This window comes from Anthonomus grandis, chromosome 1 (genome assembly GCF_022605725.1).
Source record: "Anthonomus grandis grandis chromosome 1, icAntGran1.3, whole genome shotgun sequence".
Classification (NCBI taxonomy): domain Eukaryota; kingdom Metazoa; phylum Arthropoda; class Insecta; order Coleoptera; family Curculionidae; genus Anthonomus; species Anthonomus grandis.
In genome coordinates this window covers 45,778,031-45,800,017 of record NC_065546.1, presented here as the reverse complement: position 1 = coordinate 45,800,017, position 21,987 = coordinate 45,778,031, and the positions used below count along the sequence as shown (strand labels likewise).

The 21,987-nt window shown below is 30.6% G+C and overlaps 2 protein-coding genes across 11 annotated transcripts in view; one reads left to right on the top strand and one right to left on the bottom strand.

Annotated features, from left to right (window-relative positions):
* The window catches only part of LOC126740480 (uncharacterized), a 262,862-nt gene that overhangs the window by 227,223 nt on the left and 13,652 nt on the right, over positions 1–21,987 (bottom strand). The gene's annotated exons all lie outside the window — the stretch shown is intronic.
* Positions 18,629–21,987, top strand: part of LOC126740544 (venom allergen 5 2-like) — a 34,013-nt gene continuing 30,654 nt past the window's right edge. The window contains exon 1 of the mRNA XM_050446628.1: positions 18,629–18,881. The gene's annotated coding sequence lies outside the window, so the exon portion shown is untranslated. The remainder of the gene's footprint in view (positions 18,882–21,987) is intronic.

The window sequence follows — 21,987 nt, the reverse complement described above, 5'->3', positions numbered from 1 at the left end:
AGATGCGAAACAGAATGTTCACTGTGATGTTCACCTTCTCAGCATCGGGTACCATAACACCGCCGATGATCATCTTCCCAAACAAGAGACTTCCACAAACGGTGAAGGACAGTGTTCCAGAAGGATGGACATATGCGTTAACTGATAATGGCTGGATGAAATCCGAAACTTTTTTATTTTACCTTAAATTCGTCTTGCATCCCAGCCTTATCAAATCTGGAGTTGTGTTTCCAGTAATAGTATTTGTTGATGGACACAAAACACATGTCACAAGTAAGTAGTTTATGCTCTGTAGTAGGCTGGAGATAGTCCTATTAGCCCTATATACCAACTCCACTCGAATTCTTCAACACACCGATGTTGCCAGTTTCAGACCCTTAAAAAATCTTTGGCGTTATGGGGTTTTGCACTGGAGAAGAAATCATCCATTCATGAAACTACGAAAGGAAGATTTTGCTCGTATTTTGTACACGGCAGTGGAAAAACTTAATGCAACAACTATATCAAACGGCTTTAAAGCATGTGGACTATTTTCTTGGGACTCATATGCAATATACTATACCAAGTGCCTAGGAAAAAATACCCATATTATTGATAGTGTAGGAGAACCAGAAGCAAATATTAGTGAAGGCCAATCAGAAAAACAAATAAGTGACTTTGTTCAAAAAGCTAATAGGTGAAAATTTATGGAACTGGGACAGGCGGGAATGACATCGGACGACGAGAATTTTGCAGCCTTAAAAAGATTATTTAACTATCTTAATGAAATAAGTGAAAAAGATCTTTTTTTAACATCTTTAGGCAAATGGCAGAAGGCGATTTTGAAACAAATTATACAGAAGAGGAAATAGCAAATATGTCTATTGTTTTAGAAGGGGAAAATTATAATATCTTAAGACTTTCAGACCTAAATAAAAAACAGTTCACCATTGAACCCACAGTTATTGAGGTAATCGACACAAATATAGAAGAAAAGCAGAAGAATAACGCCAATGAAAAGATGAATACTGATAGTGAAATTCTAACACCAGTTGATAATTTGTCGTCCATAGAATTATTTTTACCTAAACCACAAACACCTAAGAGGAAGGGCAAAAGGGCAGTAACCAAAATGCCTTATGTTATTTCGTCGTCGGGTTTCAAAAATATTGTTGAGGAAAAAGAACAGCTTCAGAGGGAAGAGGAAGAGCAGAAGAATCAAAGAAAAGAAGAGAGACTCAAGCGACAGGCTGCAAAAAAGACAGAAAAGGAAAACAAAGGCAAGACTCTAACTGCAAAGAAGGATGATGATCCAAGTCATGTTAGAAAAATTTTCAGTTCTCCGCCAAAAAAAGCGTCTTTCTCTCTGCACACCTTTGACGGCATCCACTTCATCAATGAAGAATTTGTTACAAAATAAAGTTTGCTATGTTTGCGGGAAAAATATAAACAGGTCGAAACCAGGACTTTTCACCAGGACCAGTTATAATCAAGATCAATTGTTGTTTTTTTAACAAACCGATATTATAATAATAATATCATAAAATTTTTAGTCATTAATATTTGAGGTGCGTAGTGGACAATGTGCCAATAACTGGTGAGAAAACTACTGGGGGGTGCCAATAACTGGGATAATTTCGGGTGCCAATGACTGGGAAAGCTTGCCAACAATTAGGCTTTAAACTTTTTTTTACTTTTTATTATTTTGCTATTATAATTTCAAAAAAAAATCTTTTTTTTTCCATTTGAGAACAAAGTAGAATCATCAAAGAACATAAACTAGTCACAAGCTGACTATAATATCAATTTTCTGAAAACTAGTGGATATGTGAAACTTGAGAAGTCCTTAAGGTGCCAATAACTGGGTGGTTTACCCTATAACAATATGGACTTACTTTCAAAAATACGCAAATAAATAACAATTTTCTAAATTTAAATGATCAAATTCATAATTTAATGAGAGGTCATGGCTATTTAAAACAAGAAACAAAAAAAATGACAAATAAATAAATAAATGTCAGCTATCTTCAGGTTTTAATTGAAATTTCTCTATTTTTGATTGAGTTTATACTCCAAAATGCATTTTATTTCGTTATTTGTAAATTTTGCCAAAAAAAATGCAGCATTTGGAAATTATGAACTGCTTGTATGTTTTATACAAAGCAATGAAAATACTGAAGAAGCTTCGGAACTATATTTCTATAGGTAAGTTAAAAGCCTTTATATGATTACCTACCAATTTCTAATGTTGTAATTTTATGCTTGTTAGATATCCAGAGAGAAGGCAACCATTTTTTGGTATATTTTCTCGTTTAAAGGACAATTTACTTGAGCACAGATCTTTTGTTCAGCCGCGTCCTAAAAGTATACAATAAAGAAAATAGGGAAGAAAAAGAAATAAATGTTCTGAAGTGTATAGAAGCGACACCCTCGAGCTCATGCAGAAAAATCGAAAATGAAATTGGAGTGCAAAAAACTGACGCAAAACGGATCTTAAAAAAATATAAGTATTATCCATACAAATTTAACATATTCAACATTTACATCCTGGCGATGCCGAGCGCCGGACGCTATTTTGCCAATGGTATTTGCAGCAAACAACTTATTTGGCAGACTCGTTATCTGGTCTGATGAATGCTTTTTTTCAATTACGGGCATTTTTATCCGACATAATACTCGAAACTGGCATGCAGAAAATAGATATTTAATATTTGAAAGGGCACAAGGACTCTCGATTATAGATTTTTTTATGGGGGTATATACAAGATCAAGCATATAAAAGACCATGCAATAATCTAATAGAACTTTAAGACGCAATTCATTTAGCATTTCAAAATCTGAGAAGGAGACAAATTATTATTTTGAATGCTATTCAAAGATGTGCCAATTTTGTATCAGAGTATTGATCTCTTGTAAAAATGTTGTTTTGTTATATGGTTGTTTTCTTATAGTGTTTATTAAATTAAAGTATTTGATTTTTATGTTTTTTTACAAAAAAATAAGAATGATGCAATTCCCCATTCGTCGTTATTAATTTGTATTTTTTTATTTGTCTATTATTGTTATTAATGGTCTACTCTTAAATTATGCATTTAATTTAGAAAATTGTTAGTTATTTGCGAATTTTTGACAATAAGTCCGTACTGTTATACATTTTTTAAAAGGTAAAAAAATGCTAATTTTATGAACTATAAATATATAGGGTGTTCCGCTTAAAAAAAAAAAAAGTATGGGTTATATTTCAAAAACTATTAATCAAAAAAAAATATATATCTATCTACATTACTAGCTTCTACGAAAAAAAATCTATAAGAAAAAGTTTTTACTTTTACAAAAAGTTTAAAAATATCGGAGATACGAGGGGGTCCCAAAATGCCAAAATTTCAAAAATGCCCTGTATCTGAAAAAATAAAAGGGCTATGAAAATTTTGTTAACAGCATCTTTAGTTTTACGAAAAAGTAGCATAGTGTCGCGAAAACCGCAACTCTCTATCTCTAAAAATAACGGAGATATCCCGCAAAAACACCCAAAATGGCACACCCTGTACAAATTAAGATGATTGTTGATGTTGATTTTTATGTTATTTTTATTAAAAAAAAATTAATAAGTAAATAAATACAGAAATTTAGCAACACAAAGCCAAATTATAGCTGTATAGAGTGCAGTTTACAAGAATAAATGCAAAAAAAAAACAAGGCAATAATTACTACCCAGTAAGTATTAATAAATACACAGCCACATAACGGCTGAGCCACAATACCAGGAGGATCTAGAGAGGTAAGGGGTGAGCAATAAAGTGATAAATGGGCATTTTCATCTAATTGCAATGTATCTTTTTACTTCATAAAATGGAAGGCGAGTATAAGCTAAAAATATAGACAGTAAACATGACAAACATATACATACGATATGGTCTCTGAGACCAAGCTTAACAATTCTTTTATAAGCAAGTTAATACAGATGAAAAAATGTTGAAGGATTTTGTAAAAATCGACGGGATCATTGTCAAAAAATTAGACTGATGAATTCTCAGCTAGTTTCAGACTAGGAGTTCCAAATGCAAAACTGGAGAAATTAGTCAACACCAATGCCTGGCCAATTGGGGTGAAGATACGTAGATTTCGTTTCTATAAAAAAAACACTGGTTTTCGGGTCCTCCAAGGTCCCGAAAACAGCCAAGATAGAATGGGACTGGGTGTACGACTGTGGTAAAACGACAGCACTAAAAAACTTTAAGATAGTTTGGATAGATTAGGTCTCTCTATTAGGCATGTAAATATACAATCAATAAGGTCAAAAATACTTCAATTAGAAACAGAAATATGTATACAAAATTTTGACATAGTTTGTTTAACTGAAAATTTTTTAAATTTATTTAAACTGGAAAATTTTCATGTGGAAGGATGTAATTTGGCTTCTTATTTTGTTCGTAAAGTTTCATTTCATGGGGGCTCTCTTATCTTACGGATGATCTAAAATATGTTTGTGTACATAAGCAGAATAATATAAATATGGAATCACATTATGAAATTGCTGCTGTAGAGCTTTCCCATTATAAAACAATTATAATCTCAATTTATCAGACGCCTTTGTATGACTTTGTCTATTTTATCCAATGTTTAAATTTATTATTGAATAAAATCAACTGTCTCTCAGCATGTAGTCTTATGCGAGGACTATTGTTTTGCAGGAACCAACCAGGAAAAGCCCTTGCCTAGATAATTTTATAATCCTAGGTTAAACTCATATCAGGCACATTTTTTTTTTATTTATATAAATGTTTATGATCCTGGGCTTTCTGACCATAGAGCAGTAGTATTGTCTATGGAACTGGAAAATAAAAAAAATTAAATAAGAGAACCAAGCTTTGTAAGACCTCTTACACAAAAACGGGTTTTTAACTTTCACAAGCAAATTACAGAAAAATATTGCGAAAGCTTTAAACATTTAAAAATAAGTCCAAATGATCAGTTTTCTACTTTCACGGAAATTATTTCCTCTGGTGTCCATGATTGTTTTTCCTTAAAGGTAATACACAGTCAGAAAATAAATGTAATACCTGGTTTAATAGTGACTTAAGAACAGTGCGAAATTATTTACATCTTCTATCTGAAATCTGTCAAAATATTTGTTCAGAAAATTTTGTTACAATTAGAAATGCTTATCGTAAAAATTATAGAAATGCTATAAGTAGAAGAAGTTCCAATCTGGCAAAAACCTGCTGGGATCTCATAAACAAAAAAAAAGAAAAAAACAAGGAATTAGACATATTAAACAAGTTTGATTTAGAAACATTAAATACATTCTTTGTAAATGTTGTAAATACCATTAACCCAAACATCAAGCAATCTATCTTCATCCCAACAAGCTTTAGACGCTAATATAGCATTTCCTTCTTCTTCATTCAACAGTTACCTACAATGAAGTCAGGGAATGCATAAAAAAACTAAAAAATAAGCCAAGTCTTGACTGTCATAACATCAATGCTAAAATATTAAAACGAATATTATAAACAAATGTATGCAGGAGGGTATTTTTCCTAAACGCCTCAAAATTGCAAAGATCATACCTATACCAAAAAAATCGAATGTCGACTGGGCAAATGATCTTCAACCTATTTCAGCCTTGCCCCTGTTAGGTAAGGTTTTTGAAAAACTCCTGAAATCTCAAATCGTTAGTCACTTTGAAAAACACAACCTGTTTATGTTCAGTCTATTTGGATTTAGAGCACAAAAATCCACAGCAGATGCTTTAATTTGCTTGGTCGATAAACTGGTTAATGGTGTGAAAATTGGGGAGATTGTAGGAACAGTCTTTTGTGACCTGATAAAAGCGTTTGATTGTCTGTCTCACAGTCTCCTCATTTCTAAACTAAAGATGTTTAATTTTGGGGAAAACGGCATTAAGCCATTGGAGTCTTACCTAAGCAACCGTGTACAATTTGTTACTGTGAATGGAAAGTACCCTTGTGGTGTGCTGCAGGGTTCTGTCCTAGGGCTCATACTCTTTTTAATTTATATAAATGATCTGACTTTAGGCCCTGGGGCAGATCCTATGCTCTTCGCTGATGACATCACCATTATTGTAAAAGACAGGGATAGCGGTCAGCTAGAGGCAAAAATACATATGATTAAGGAAAAAGCTAATGAATGGTTCACAAACAATGAATTGTCCCTAAGTGATGCAAAAACCCAAACATTGTTATTTAGTTATAAAAGACAATTTGTCAGACAAGAAAGTTGTAAATTTCTTGGTTTTAATATGGACCCAATTTTGTTTTGGGAGCACCATATTAACTTTTTAGCAGGAAAATTATCAAAAAATTGATTTTTAATAAGATCATTGAAATATGAGCTAGCAAGAACGACACTGTTAATGGCATAGCACTCCCTCTTTATGTCTCATTGTAGTTATGGCCCTTTGGTTTGGATTCACTCTCCTCATGCACATAAAATATTTCAGTTACAGAGGAAAGTAATTAGAATAATATTTAATAAAGGATATAGGTAAGATGTTTCATTGATTTTTGATTGATTGTCAAAAGGAAATTCATAATCATAACACCCGAAATAATAATAAAATGAAACTAAATTTTATTCGCTTCTTACACAGTAGGTAAATTATTATGCGCCCCTCATTTTTAACAAAGTACCAAGTATATGCTATTAAAACAGCATTAATGACAAATATTATATAAAAATATGAAGACTTCTTAAGTGATTTTGTGGTCTCATCCTGAGGGCTCATGTTTGAGGAAGATGCTTGGTATAGAAATTTCAAGGTGTCTTGTTTTGGTGTTCTATTTAGAGTGTTGTTTTTAGATGTTTTCCGTTTTTAACAGTGTTACAAGAGTCAAGGACTTCAATGTTATACATATGTGTATTAATTTATAAGTAGGTATATCTTCTTTAGGGAGGGTAGAGAAAAAGCAATTGAAGCAAAAAATTAGATAAGTTACTGGTATCTGTGATAATTTATTATTTCTTTGTACGTACTGTTTATTATTATAGAAACCTGATAATCCTGACAAGTGTAAACAATTATCTTTATTGTATAAGCCCGAAATATATGAATTTAAATTTGAATTAATGTTGATATTGCATTAAAGAAGCATTGATCATATGTATTTATTAAAGCCGTGTAATAAATTATTCCATATTTTAGACGCAATATATGTAAATGATTTTTGAAAATTTAATTTGGAGTGAAGAGGAATTTTATACGTGTCAGTATTTTGTGTTCTATAAGTGCGTATTAGGAGTGTTATGCAACTATGTAAATAATCTGGTTCTTTTGGTTTTAACTAGTTTTAACTATTTGAAAAATAAAACGGTACATATGAGACTGTCATCTGTTTTCAATGTTAAAAATTTTATTATTATTTTAATATGGAGTTATGTGATTGCGATATGAAATATTTAAAAAAAATCTTATGCATGCTTTTCGTAACTTTTGAATTTTTTTCTTATAATAACTAGTAATGGAGTCCGCAAAGATGATGTCACCAGCATCAAATAATATTAGAATTAACATATCACACAGGTAATATTTTGTTTTTGAGGATAAACCGTTTTTTAAATGGAAAATGTTTTTAAGTCTAAAATAAGCTGTTTTTAATTTTTGATTGATATGTGTCTCAAATTTTGTAGCACCATGTATAATACTCACCTAGTATACATACCTAGATTTTTTACCTCTGTTTTAAAAGGGATAATTTTATTATTTACTGAGATCACTAAGTTGGTTTGTAGAAAATCGTTTGCTGGTTTTTGCTGGCATTTAATTTAATGTTGTGAGCTTCTGTTTAAGTCTATATTTGTTTTGAGGCTGATTTCTACTAAATTTTCTTTGTTTATTGGAAGGTAAATCTACAAATTATCTGCATATTGAAGGGTGCTATAGCGTAGACCGCTTTGTATGTCAGCTACATATAGGGAAAGGTGTCCTAAAATGACATAGCATGTAAAATGATATAGCGGTATTTATTCTCTAACTGCTGACGCCATCTAGTCAATAGTTTGCTTGCATGTCACAAACCAAGACCAGATATCGTGTGGGCACTCTATTTGTTTTACGTTTATGATATGTAGAAGATAACCTCAAAAAATTATTTTTAGCGGTGTAGAAATTTTGCATGTGCTGTTTTGAAAGTCTTTTTTTATTACGAAATTATGCTGATTTTAAAGTAAAACCAGGGTTAGTATTTAAATGTGAGTGTATACTTCAGATTCACGTGCGCGGAAATGTCGTTTAATATGAAATAAGATTATTCTGCATTAACAAAGGACTATATGTTACTGCAGGTAAAACGACACAGATAGGCATGAAGTGGCAAAATGGCATGCTATGTCATTTTACAAACAAACATCAAATTAATTTAAATTTAAGGAATATTGTATTTTTTGTTTATTTTTAGCTACATTATGGTGGGAAAACGTGAAAGAACATCAACTAGACAATCGTGGGATGAACAAGCAATGCTAAGTGCAATTAACGCTGTAAAAGGTGGCCAAATGGGGTGGCTGAAAGCATCGAAATTATTCAATGTCCCCCAAGCCACATTAAGGCGAAGAGCAAATGATACAAATAAAAGAGCTAAGGGCTGTCAGAAAGTTTTGGGTTGGTTTCCAACCACATTTAATGAAGACGAAGAAAGAGAGTTAGTTGAGCATATACTATTACTTGAGTCTAGATTGTTCGGGATAACAACAACAGATATAAAGAAACTTGCGTATGAGCTTGCCACTAAAAATGGCATTCCAAATAGATTTAAAGATCGTAGCGCTGGACAAGAGTGGCTCAGAGGATTTCGTATGCGACATCCTGAAATATCTCTAAGGCAGCTTGAAGCTGTGTCTGCGGCTAGAGCCATGGCATTTAATAGGCCACAAGTGCAAAATTTTTTTAATACGTTGGAAAATACCCTAAAAAAGAAAAAATTGATGTGCATCGGATTTACAATATGGACGAAAGTGGTTTGTCCACAGTGCAAAGGCCTTCAAAAATTTTTGCCAAAACTGGAAGAAAACAAGTAGGATCATTAACCAGTGCTGAAAGCATATAACATGTGTTTGCTGCATAAATAGTGTAAGTAATTTTGTGCCACCTGCTTTGATTTTCCCTAGGAAAAATAGAAAGGAGGAACTTTTAGATGCTTTACCTCCAGGTTCTTTGGGATTATTTAACGAGACTGGACATCTGATGAATAATCCCTTTATGCTTTCCTGCCCACTGCATCCATCGTATACAGCCCCTGGATTTCAGCTTCTATGGTCCACTAAAGACATTTTATAACCAGGAATGTGCACTTTGGTTAAAAAACCATCCAGGGAGAGTAATAACACTACATCAAATTGGTGAACTGTTTACGTCCGCTTACGGGAAAGCAGCTACAATTAAAAATGTCACAAGTGCATTTTTAAATACGGGAATTTATCCATTTAATCCAAATATTTTCCCAGACGAGTTTTTTGAGCCGGCTGAGACAACAAATAGATTATTAGAACCGACCATAGAAGAGGGAGCATCCCATCGCCCAGAACAACCATCATCAAGCAATCAAATAACAGTAATTGGTGTTACAGAAGAAGCAATGCGACAAAAACAAGGCAAAAGTGTCGATAAAGAAAATGAGCCGAGAGGTGATCAGACAGAAAGCAATATAAAACAAAATCAACCATTAAGGAAAAGGTTTTCTCTACAGTAAATTTCGCCAGTGCCTGTAGCAAGAGGAACCAAAAAAAGGAAGACCAGACAAACTATAACCGGAGTTTTAACAACTACTCCCAATTTAGAAGAGTTAAAGCTAAAGGAAGAAAGGAATTGCGAAAAAATGTGCGTCAATTTAAAAAGAACATTTCAGGTGAGACAAATTTTGTTGCACGAAGCGAAAGTGAAGAAGATCCTTTTGCAGCCGAGGATTATGAGGATGAAGTGGCATGCCTGTATTGCAACGATCTATTTAAAAATTCTCTATCCAGGGAGTCTTGGATTAGTTGTATGAAGTGCCTACTGAATTACTGTGTCATTTTACAATATACATGTTTGTAAAATGACATAGTGTAACGTTTTTTAAAATGCATTTTCAAGTTTTAAATAGAGTTGAAATATTTTTGTTTATGTTTGTCAATAAAGTTTATTTAAAGCAACGTGGTGTATTATTTTGAGTTAATTATCTTAAATGGTTTTTGCGTAAACAAGATTTAAATAAAAAGTATGTCATTTTAGGACACCTTCCCCTATAATAGCAAATAGAAGGGGTGAAAGAATGGATGCCTGTGGAACGCCCTTTTTCATTGTTTTATATTTCGATTTTCTTATCCCCAAGTCGTTTTCAAATTCTAAAAAATCTTTATTGCTGAGTGTGAGAAAGCGAAGTAGCGTATTTTTCCTAACATTATTTGGTGGTTTATAGTGTCTATTACTATTACTTATTTGACTTACACTATAGTTTAAAGTCTAACATTGTTAGATATGTCGATGTTTTTACCCCCTCGTTATATCGAATGTCATTAAGAACATTTGCCAAACAACTAAGTAGTGCTATGATGCCTTCTAAAACCTGACGGACAACTAGGAATTATTTGAAATTCTTCACAGAAGCTATTTATTTAATCAAATATACCTTTTTCTATTATTTTTGACATTGCTGGTAGTATGCTGATAGGCCTAAGGTCATTTAAACTAACTGTCTTAGTATTTTTGGAAATAGGTTTGATGATGCTTTTTTTCCAAATATCTGGAAATATTCCCTCTAGAAAGCAAGTATTTATTATGTTGGTTATTAGACCAATTATGGGTGGCAAGCCCAACTGTATGTCTTTTCCAGATATATTATCTTCCCGAACAGCATTACCTTTTATTTATTTTTTTTAACAGAGTCTTCAATTATAAGTGTAAAGTTAAAGACCTTACGTATATTCTGATGTAAATAAATAGAACTTTTAAATAAAATAAATTTACCTTCTTAGTAGATGTAATATAATGACCAAGCATATTTAATAGAAAATGTTTCTTGATATCTTCAGGATTATTAAAATTGGAAGGAAGATCCACATGCAAGATTTACTCGACAGGCAGATGCGACTCATGTATACTGAGTGCAGCTGCAAATACCCAGAAAGTCCCTATATCGGGACTGCTTTTTATGGGGTGTGGGAGTTTATGGAATCAACTCCCAAAACATGTCTTTCCCGAACATTACTATTGATCCAACTTTCAGAAAAATATCCGCAGACCTTTTAGTAGCACTTGCGCTACTCATAATACTCGAATACCATAGGGTTTTCCCATTTGTGCCAATGTATTCCCTAAAAAAATTATCGGTACCTTTTTTCTTCTTTTAATAAAATTCCGGATTCCTTAAAGGAAAAAATATAATAAGAGATTAATAATACTTCATAAGCAAATTTACTATCTACGAAGTACATGTGATTCATCCTAGAATCTTCAAAAATAGAATCAATAAAAATGAAAATGTTAATAAGGCTGGTGCCAATAAAAAATTGACAATACCCTCATGATTCATAGTAAATCCTTATTAATGTTTAATCTTCTACTATAAATCCTCGATTCGCGTAGAACTGCTAAAGTAAAAGCTTGTTTTTTTGCAGATGACATTTGGATGTAGCGCCAAGTTATATAATTCCTTATTAATTAAGTTTGATTGTTCAAAAAATTTATTTTTTTATCAAGCTTTATTAGTTTAGACTGCCTGAGAATAATAGTCTTAATATGATTTAATGCTGACTTAATTAGCATTCTATTGAATGCAGAATTTATATAACTGTAAGATACTCAACTAGGTTTATCATGTGTGACAATAAAATTAAAATTGTGGATTTCTTGCATATATTTTTAAAAGAAGGATTTAATTAAATTAGTTTACTTTTGTTAAATTACTTAATAAAATATGGCAGTTCGAGTAAGTAAAAATAACTAAATATCCTAGTTAGACGTTATGGCCAAAGTAAGTGTAAAATTTTAATATTTCAGCCTACTTAACTTAATCTTAACCAAATTCAAGGTCGGTAAAGACAATGTTATCCTAACGTTGTCCTTTGTGGGTAACCTTATTTATTTGAAGATTTATCATACGTCCAACGATTAAATTTAAAGTAACTTTTGGCTTAGTTTTAATCGTTCCTGAGGTCAGCCATTAGATATTAGAAAGACAGGTAAATCCCTCATAAAAATCAAGAGGGTCTTTACTCAGAGCAGTAAAGCGCTGCGGTATGTTGGAACAAGCAACTCCAGTAGGTGCGTCTTATAAATAAATTTTAAATATTAGGCTTTACGATGTTCGACAACGCATTCAAAGTAAAATTTAAGCGCCATTTGTTCAACGCATACATTTTCTCTTTCTAAACTACGTTAAAATAATAATAATAATAATAATAATAATAATTTCTTTATTTAGCATATTTGCTACATACATGGTAACAAGGCAAGATTCGAGAAACTACAAACTCATAACTAATAATATAAAAACCTAAAACTAGTGTGTTAAAAAGTGTAAAAATAAAATAAATTAAAAATTATAAACTATATAAATAAAAATAACAGGACAAAGTTTTTATATTAATTGGTAATTCATTAAAATAATTAAGACCTTTGTGTATAATGGTGTTTGTTGTTTGTCATTCTGTTTGAAGTATGTCAAACCATCAATACAAAATCCTCCTGTTGTCTGGTAGCATAGTCATGCAGATCACTAAAGACTAATGTAATCTTTTCACAAATATAGTTTAGTATCAATTTATTTATTAATTTAAAAATAAACATACAGGTACTAAATAATATTTTTTGATTTAACGATAAGATATTTAGTACATTTAACATATTATCTCCCGGTGTATATCTATTACATTTTAGTATTATTCTCATGGCTCTGTTCTGTATGATTTGAAGTCCATTGACCCTGTATACCAAACAAAAATCCAAGTACGGCAAAATAATACTAATATAAATTAGCAATTTTATTTGTAAAGAGAGGTTTCTGCCAATTCTCGATAAACATTAATTTTTTTCGACATTTTGCGTGTTATGCAGTCAATATGAGAATCAAAATTCAAATGTGGATCCAAAACAACACCCAAATATTTAATTTCTTTCTAGTAGGATATTGTTTATTATTTATATTTACTTTTATTATATCCAAATTTACTTCGTTTAACCTAGCCTTACTCCCAAACAGACAAAATTTTGTTTTAGCTGCATTAATACTCAAGTTAATATCACACAGCCATTTGTATATATTATCCAAATCAATGTTTAGATCTTCTTGCATCTTTTCAATATCATTTCCCACAACATAAAACAAAGTGCCATCTGCAAATAATAATAATAATAATATTGATAATAGCTTGAGTCATTCAGCTATATGTTTTAACTTTTGCAAGATGACTCACTAAAGTCTCTGGATTATGAGGAATACTTTTACGATCTTACGATGACATCTTTACGATACTACTTAATGGGGATTATATTTCGATTAATAATTATTTAGTCTCTGTCAACTGGTATGACGTATTTCTGGAAAGATCTGTTCCGGAGATGGTTGATCAGTTTTATGAGATACTTCATGTGTTGATTGATACATTTATTCCATTAAAGAGGTATCGCACATCTATATTTCCAGTGTGGTTTAGTTCCTAACTTCGTAAATTATTAACAAAAAGCTAGCTCATAAAAAATTTAAAGAAAATCAAAATCAAGCTGAATATATTTATTTCTCAAATCTAGAAAAACAATGTGAGTAATTACATAAGACCTGTCATCAACAACATATCAATAAAATTGAAAATAACTTGTATGACAACACTCGTTATTTCTTGTCATACATTAATCGTAAGCAGAAGGGCGGTGATTTTCACACTTAGGAAATGTGAGAAAATCACATTGGGGATGAGTTGCCAACTTTCACTTTTGAAACTTCGGTGGATTTGAGCAAAATTCACTTAACATTGGAGGAGGTTTTTGAGTCGATTGAGGGCTGCAAGGGTAAGATCAGTGCTGGACCCGATAGGATCTCTGCATTTTTTCTTAAGCAGTGTATCTGTGTACGGACCCCACCCATCCCTCAGATATTCAACAAATCTCTGGACACTTCCAACTTTTTGGAAGAGGAGCTTTTTAAAACTAATATTCAAGTCTGGTTCCAGGGAGGAAGCTACTAACTACCGAGCAGTTTGTAATCAGTCAGAGATACCTAAATTACTCGACTTCTTAGTCAGTAAAAGATTTTCTTGGTCTTTTCGAAATCTTATTAATCCAGAACAGTTCGGCTTTATTAAGAGTAGATCTACTGATTCAAATTTACTTTTATTTGTTAATTTCACTTTGAACAGCTTGAAGAGGTGCTCTCAGGTTGATTCGGTCTATGTATATTTTGCCAAAGCGTTTGACCGGGTCAATCATGGGGAGCATTATATGAAACTTAATGCTTTGGCGGTTTTAGATTCTCTTCTTTCCTGGATCTATGTTTATCTATTAGGTAGAATCCAAGTGGTGAAAGTGGGAGGGTTTCTTCCTGGGGAAATAGAGGTTGCTTCTGGGGTACTCCAGAGATCCCATTGCGGTCTGTACTTTTTTGCATTTTCCTAATGGATTTAGGTCAAAGAATTAAAAACAGTAGTTCCTTCTGGTTTGCTGATGATGTGAAGCTTTTCAGCGAGGTTAAGTCCCTCGATGATGCTTGGCTTCCAGGACGACCTTAAAGTATTTTTTGAGTGGTATGTAAAAAATAAAATGACTAATATTGGAAAGTGTCATAAAATCACATTTTCAAGACAAAGAATTCCGACTGACTTTGTATACTATGTGGATTATACTCCGCTTAGTATTAAAATGAACACCTCTGATCTTGGCGTTCTAATAGATTTTAAGATTTCCTTTTCTAGTCACATAAACTAAATTACTTTAAAAGCAATGAAGGTATTGGGATTCATCTAAAGATCTTCGACCGATTTTTCAATGTTTACATTTAGGAGGTTATACTATTTTCTAGTACGTCCCACTTTGGAATACTCTTCTGTTATATGGTCTGCTTCATATCACCGTTATTTCCATCAAATAGAAAGAGTGCAGAATAAATTTTTAAGAATTGTAGTTTTCAGGTGTGGTTATCAGAGAGAGGAATATGAATATGAGTGGATTAGATTAAGTCTAAATTTACATTCTTTGGAAGCAATGAGAACCCTAATTGACATGTGTTTCTTGCATCGGGTTCTGAATGATATCATTGACTACCCCCAAATTGTTGGTTCTGGTTAAACTAAATATACCCTCTGGAAATAAGGCGAAGGTTTTTTTGTTCCATTCCATCGGACTAGCTATGGCGTCAATAAGCCCATTTCAAGTTTGGTTTCTCAGGCTAATAGTTTGGCTGATCAGATGAATTTTTTTGACTCTAAGCTTACAAGCTTTAAAATAGATTTAAAGAACATTTTGTGATATCCAACTTACAGCTTGTCTAAATAATTTGTAGTGTTGCAACTTTTATGGTTTATGTAATTTTGAATTTGTATTGATTTTAACTAGTTTGGATACTTATTTTAATTGTTTTGAATTATGAATTTTTATTGGCTGCTTCGGCAAATTTTTTTTTACGAATCAAAAGGATGCATTTATTGCTTACTGTGATTTTAAGTGATATATGATAGAGTTTTTATATAGTAGTGTGATATTTTTCACAAGCTTAGATGTAATTTATTATATGTTTTCTGTGATTACAATGTAAATGGATTCCGTTAATAAATAAATAATAATAAAATGTTATGTATGCTTAGTTACTTCTACTAATTACTTTGACAATATCATAAGGAACAGAATTGAGCCCAACACAGTACCTTAATAGTAACTAAAATAACTATGAATATTAATGTGCAAACTAATAAAATAAAAGGAAAATTGGAATTTTATATACACATATACATTTAATATAGAAATTATAACTTAACCTTCCTCTCTTCTTTTTCTATCCTATTCGTTTTTTACATATATGTTCCTGTTTTTTTTTGCAAACAATTTTTAATTTTAAGGCCTCGATAGAATTTGGGGGAACTTCTTGAAAGTCTCTCCTGAAGGTCTGAATATAATGGCCTATTGGTCACTCATTTCAATTATTACTATGTATGTAGGTATAAATTTATTTTTATGTATAAAATTATATTGTTAAGGGTAACGAATAATATACTTATTTTTTTTATTTACATTGAAATATTTTTGAGTGACTAATAAATGTTTTAATTATTATTATTATTATACCAGAAGACTTCCTGGTGGTGATTACTGGTTGATAGGCCTTATGAACCAGACACTAAAAGTATTCCTAAAGATCACTTACACTCGTATAAGAATACGCAACAAAAATGAAAGTGATCTGGTTTAAATTACATATAAATTACATATTTATTCTCTTTTTTTAAATACATTTGTTGCAATACTGCCAAAGTCTTGTCTTGGTCTTGCAACTTAGGTCTTGGACCAAGGCAAACTCAATACCAAGACTAGGACTAAGTCTTCATTTTTGTGAAGCCATAAAGAAAAGATCTAGAGATTCTTGCTCAAACAACTTATGCAAAAAACTTGCCAAATGAAGCTTAAGCCTATCTTGCATATTTAGCCAGTTTAATAAGCTCAACTTGTAACTTACATGGGTCTCTATTTGTTAGGGAAAAATATGAAACGAATGCAAGAATTTTGTATTCTTTATAGCCTAGCTTTAGACTGGATATCCAAGCAGGGAACATATAGAATATTTGCGTACAAACAGTGGGAAAAAACCAATGACTCAGAAAGTTGTTTTTTAAAGATAATAATTAATATGCCTTTATTTTCATAGAGATTTTTAAGTGAAACCATTGACCTTTGCACAACTTTACATGGGTTTTAAACCTTAAATTATGATTAGTTATTAAAAACCATTACCGGCCTAGTATGGATCCCTGAGGCACTGCTCTAATCACAGAAACTGAATCAGACATTTTCCCGTCAACGAGTACCCGCTGTGTTCTATCTGAAAAATAGTTTCTTAAAAAACCTAATGCACCATTAGTAAATCCGTAATAATGTAATTTTGAACATAAAAGCTGGTGGTTTAGTATATCGAATGCTTTACTATAGTCCAAAAATATTAAGCTAGATGTTTTACCACAATCGGCTGCATAAATTATGTCATCTAGAATTTTAATTAATACTGAGGCCGTGCTATATTTTTTTTGAAATCCTGACTGAGTCTCCGGTAGTAAATCATTTTGAAGCAAGTATTCTAGTAGCTGTGAATAAATTATTTTCTCAAACAGTTTTGATATAACCGGCAACAAACTAATGGGTCTTAATTCCTAGATGCAACTAATATTAGACTCTTTGGGAAGTGGTAAGATAACAGTTGTTTTCCATGTTATTGGAAAAGATGAAGTACCTAAATATTGGTTAGAAATATGAGTCAAAAAAGCGTTATAACATGAGCACAAAGCTTTACCATTTGGAGAGAAATACCATCGGACCCAAAAGCATTAGACTTGGGCTGCTTAACTGTATTAATAATATCAAGGTCGCTAATTTGTTTAAAAGAAAAACTGCTTAATGTGATTTTATTTGTTAGAAAATGTTGTATAACGTCTTGAATTAAATTAAATTGAATTTAAAAAAAATTGGTTTATTTTGTTTGCATTTTTTAAGGTATTTGGACTATCACTAATATTTCTTATTTTATTATAGACGTTCATCTGATATAAGATATTCCACATCGATATTGAACTTTTCGTTTAAGCTACATTATTAAAATAGGCTTTTTTTCATAATTCGCACTGTATCAGTAAGCGTTTTAGGCCTTGTTACAAAGCCTATTTTTTTAGGGGCATGAACGTTAAACAAAGCAATAATATTGCCAATTAAATGTTCAACTTTATCAAGTATAGAGCCATCAAATATTAATGCCCAATTCATATTTACAAGATCAGTAAAAAAATCATTATGATCAAAGTTTTTAAAATCCCTATATTACACAACTTTGGGTGCCCGACGGGAAAAATTGCAATTTAACTCACAGAAAATAACCTGATGATCAGTACTTTCATGGATAATATAATGCCGAACCTTGCCTTTAAATAGAGTCTTATTCGACAAGTTGATAAAGTCAATGAGGCCATGACAAGTCTAACTGAACGGGTCGGAAGAGTGACAACTTGTTCTAAATTATATGTAAACAAAAATTGCTTAGAATATCAGTGCTACTAGATTGACAAAGAAGATTTATATTAAAGTCACCCATGATAAGCATTTTATCACTCAATGGCATAACTTTACCAATGGAGTTTTCTAAACAATTTATAGACTCAACCACATTAAGTTTAGACGGCCTGTAAATAATACCCAGACTAAATCGAATTTTGTTAATGCAAAATATCACCGAAATCTGTTTAAAGTGAATTTGTTTAAAGAATTGCAACAAGAAAGGTAATTAATGACCAACGATTAAGGCGAGGTCTTCGACATTGGTGGTAGTATCCGTGGCGACTCCCAATAATTCTTCTGCATAGCGGTAGCGTCGATGGCAGCCGGCAAGTCTTCGGAGATATGGAGATTTATTAAAAATTGTCCTTGGCCACCAAGTTACCGGTCGGGGATATATAATCAGATGACCGAGTGGTTATCGCGAGTTTACCTGTGCAAGACAGACAGGTTGGCGGCTTTTAATTCTCTTTTTTTATTCCTTTCAGTTCTTCTCTTTGGTCGCTCATTCATTTAAACAGTTTTTTCTCACTTCCTTGTTCGCATTTTTACGTTTAAAGGTGATCCTACTGCATTATTGCGAGGTCCTACCGGTGCTGGGAATTTCAGTGAGTTATTATTCTGATTGGCGTATTACAGTCTGTCAGGGTTTTAGATACATTAACACGTAAGTATTAATTTTTATTAGTGTTTGTTTTTGTGCTTAAATGAAAATTCCCGAGAAATTCAATTTCATGTTTAATTTATTTTTCATTTAAATGCTTAGGGGTAAGTTATTCATATTTTTTTATTAGTGATAAATATGTTTTTTTTTTAAGAATTATTAAGTAAAATTTGTCGAGAGTGTATAATTTTTAAATGAGGAAGAATATGACTGATTTACCAGTAACTCATCATTTTTTTTTAATTTTACGATAAAAGTAAAATATGAGTTGATTTTTGGTTTTATTAAGGGTTTTTGTTTATTAGGAAAATAACATACTTTCTGCAAAATGCTTTAAAGCTGCCTTTTAGAATTTTTTTTTACGAATTGTTGTACATAATAATAAGCTCATTTTTTAGTAAGGTAAATCAGAGTGTAATGTTATTTCATTTGATTTTTTAAGACCATAAGATTTAGATAGAGAGAATCGAAATATTTCCAATAAATATTACTTTTCTCACTTTTAAAATTTATGTAATATACCGGGTGATAACGAATTCATTGGCCAGGGCATTGTTTATTTGTTTGATAATTAAGAATTTTAATTTTGAACTGTTTTGAAAACTCATATTTTCCCTAAATCAATTAAAATACTACTTCCAGTTTTACCACAAACACACGTCGATGATTTTAAATTGTATTCTATAGATATTTTATTATGCCATTTGATATTGCGAGACTTTTCACTTTTCTTCTCAATGATATATCACATTAGGCCTTTGAACTGCCATCGATCGATTTTTTTAAAGGACTGAATACAATCATATAAAAGCAAAAAATTTGATTGATGCAATTATTGAAAAAATAGCTTTTGTATTAGCATTTTAAAAATAAAAGCTTACTTCTGATATTTCATAAAAAGGAAAACGTTTCGCTCTTAGCCTATTTAACTCATTGATTTTTTTTATGGAAAATATAAGTTTTAGAGAACAACAGTCCAAATTTGAACATTTTTACTTAAGAAATAAATTATTTAGATTTCAATGAGGCAATCGTTAACTAGATAAAAATTGTATATAGTTTTAATTTAGAAAGATAATTCTGCACTTATTAATTATATGTACTTAATTTACATCATGTTCTTAAAAATTTAATTTAGTGTTATTTATAACTTTCTAAAACATTTTTCAGATTAATTATTATAACGATAGTAGAACTTGTTAATTTTTTTTTATGTGGAATGAAAAAGATTATTTTTTTTAATAAATATATTAATAGAAAATTATCATAAAATCAATTATTATATAAAGAAAAATTAAAGAACTATGAATAAAATTGTAAAAATTAAAATTAAGACTTACGGGTTAGCATTATGGCTTAAATATTTTTAAATTAAATCAAAAAGTCCCTGTTTTTCTCCATTGAATGTAATTTTTGTTATTTGTCTTTAATAATGATGGAAATTAATTTACAATAATTTGATTGAAAAGCGGCTATGTTAATATGGTTTGATTTATATATTTTTTTAAATTAAATTAAAAATTTCATGATTTTTTCCATTGAATGTAATTTTTTTTATTTGTCTTTAATAATGCTTAAGAATAATTTCCAGAATTAGAAAAAATTATTTTAATTTTATTACTTGCACGATTTCATGTCCTTAAAATATGAAACACTTTTTTTCTTAATTTGAAGTTTTTAAAGAATGTTTTCTATTTTTTTTATTTTTATTATAAATTACTTTAGAAAATATTATTTTTCAAAATAGTTTTAAAAAATGTTTTTAAAAACAAAGCAAAAATTACATTATGTCTATAAAACTTAGCAAAAATCTATTGTTATAATATAAATTATAAGTTTTGCGATCTTAGCACTTAAATTTTCACTCTAGGGTTGTTGGATCTAAGATAAAAATAATATAGCCTTTATAAAGACCAGCAAATTACATTAAGGATCATATAGGACACTATAAATAAAGTGGAAATAAATATAAAAAGACATAAGACAAATATAAAATATTAAGCACAGAATGTTTAAGAACTAGAGATAAAATTGTAAAAATAAAATGTAAGTGGCTGTTTTTCCACTACATTTTATATATTTTTGAATTAAATAAAAAATTACGTGATTTTTCCTTTTTGTCAATTCAATCAATTTAATTTTTTTTATTTGTTTTTAATAATGCTTGAAAAATAATTTCCAATAATTTGAAAAAATAATAATTATTTAATTACTTGGACGATTTTGTGTCTAAAGTACAAAATCATTTTGATTAATTTAAATTAAATTTTTCAATTTAATTATTTCATTGAAATTTTTTAAAGAATAATTTCTCCTTTTTTATTTTTTTTTGTTATCAAAAAATAGTGCAAGAAATATTATTTTTGAGAAATGTTTATAAGATTTATTTTTAAAACAAAGCAAAAATTACAAATATGCCTATAAAATAAGATTTCTTATGAAAAAAAAACATAAAAATTAGTAGAAATTCATTAATATAAAATAAATTGTAAGTGATTTTTGTGACCTTAGTACTTAAATTTTAACTCTGGGATTGTTGGATCTATGTTAAAAATAATATAGCTTTTATAAAAACCAAATATTCAAATATTAAGTACAAAATACTTGTAAAATAAAATACAAAAAATACAATAAAAATTATAATTAATTCTTTGTGACTTGAGTAATTTTAACATTTTAACTCTAAAGTTGTTCGATTTAAGTCGAAAATAAAGTAATTCTATATAAACAGCGACTGTATGTGATAAATTGATTAAAATATGAATTCAACTGATGGATCGAATCGGCTTTTGACCAACAGGGGTAGTCGCTAATAAACCTGAGAAACATAGAGCCTTAAATGAGGAGAACGCAGGTCAGAATAGCCTAGCATAACTGGACATAGGCAATAAATACGCTTATATCATCAGAATATCCAATCTTTTCTGGATAAGACAACTGAAATTGAAGCTCATTTATTTGATAAAAATGTAGATATAGTCTGCCTTAGTGAACATTGGCTTACCGAAGATGAAGCTGATAATAAGCCAATATAACTGGCTACAATCTTGCACCTCCTTCATGGTCCAGGTGAGGAGCAACAACTATTATGGTTATTCCGAACTTTGAA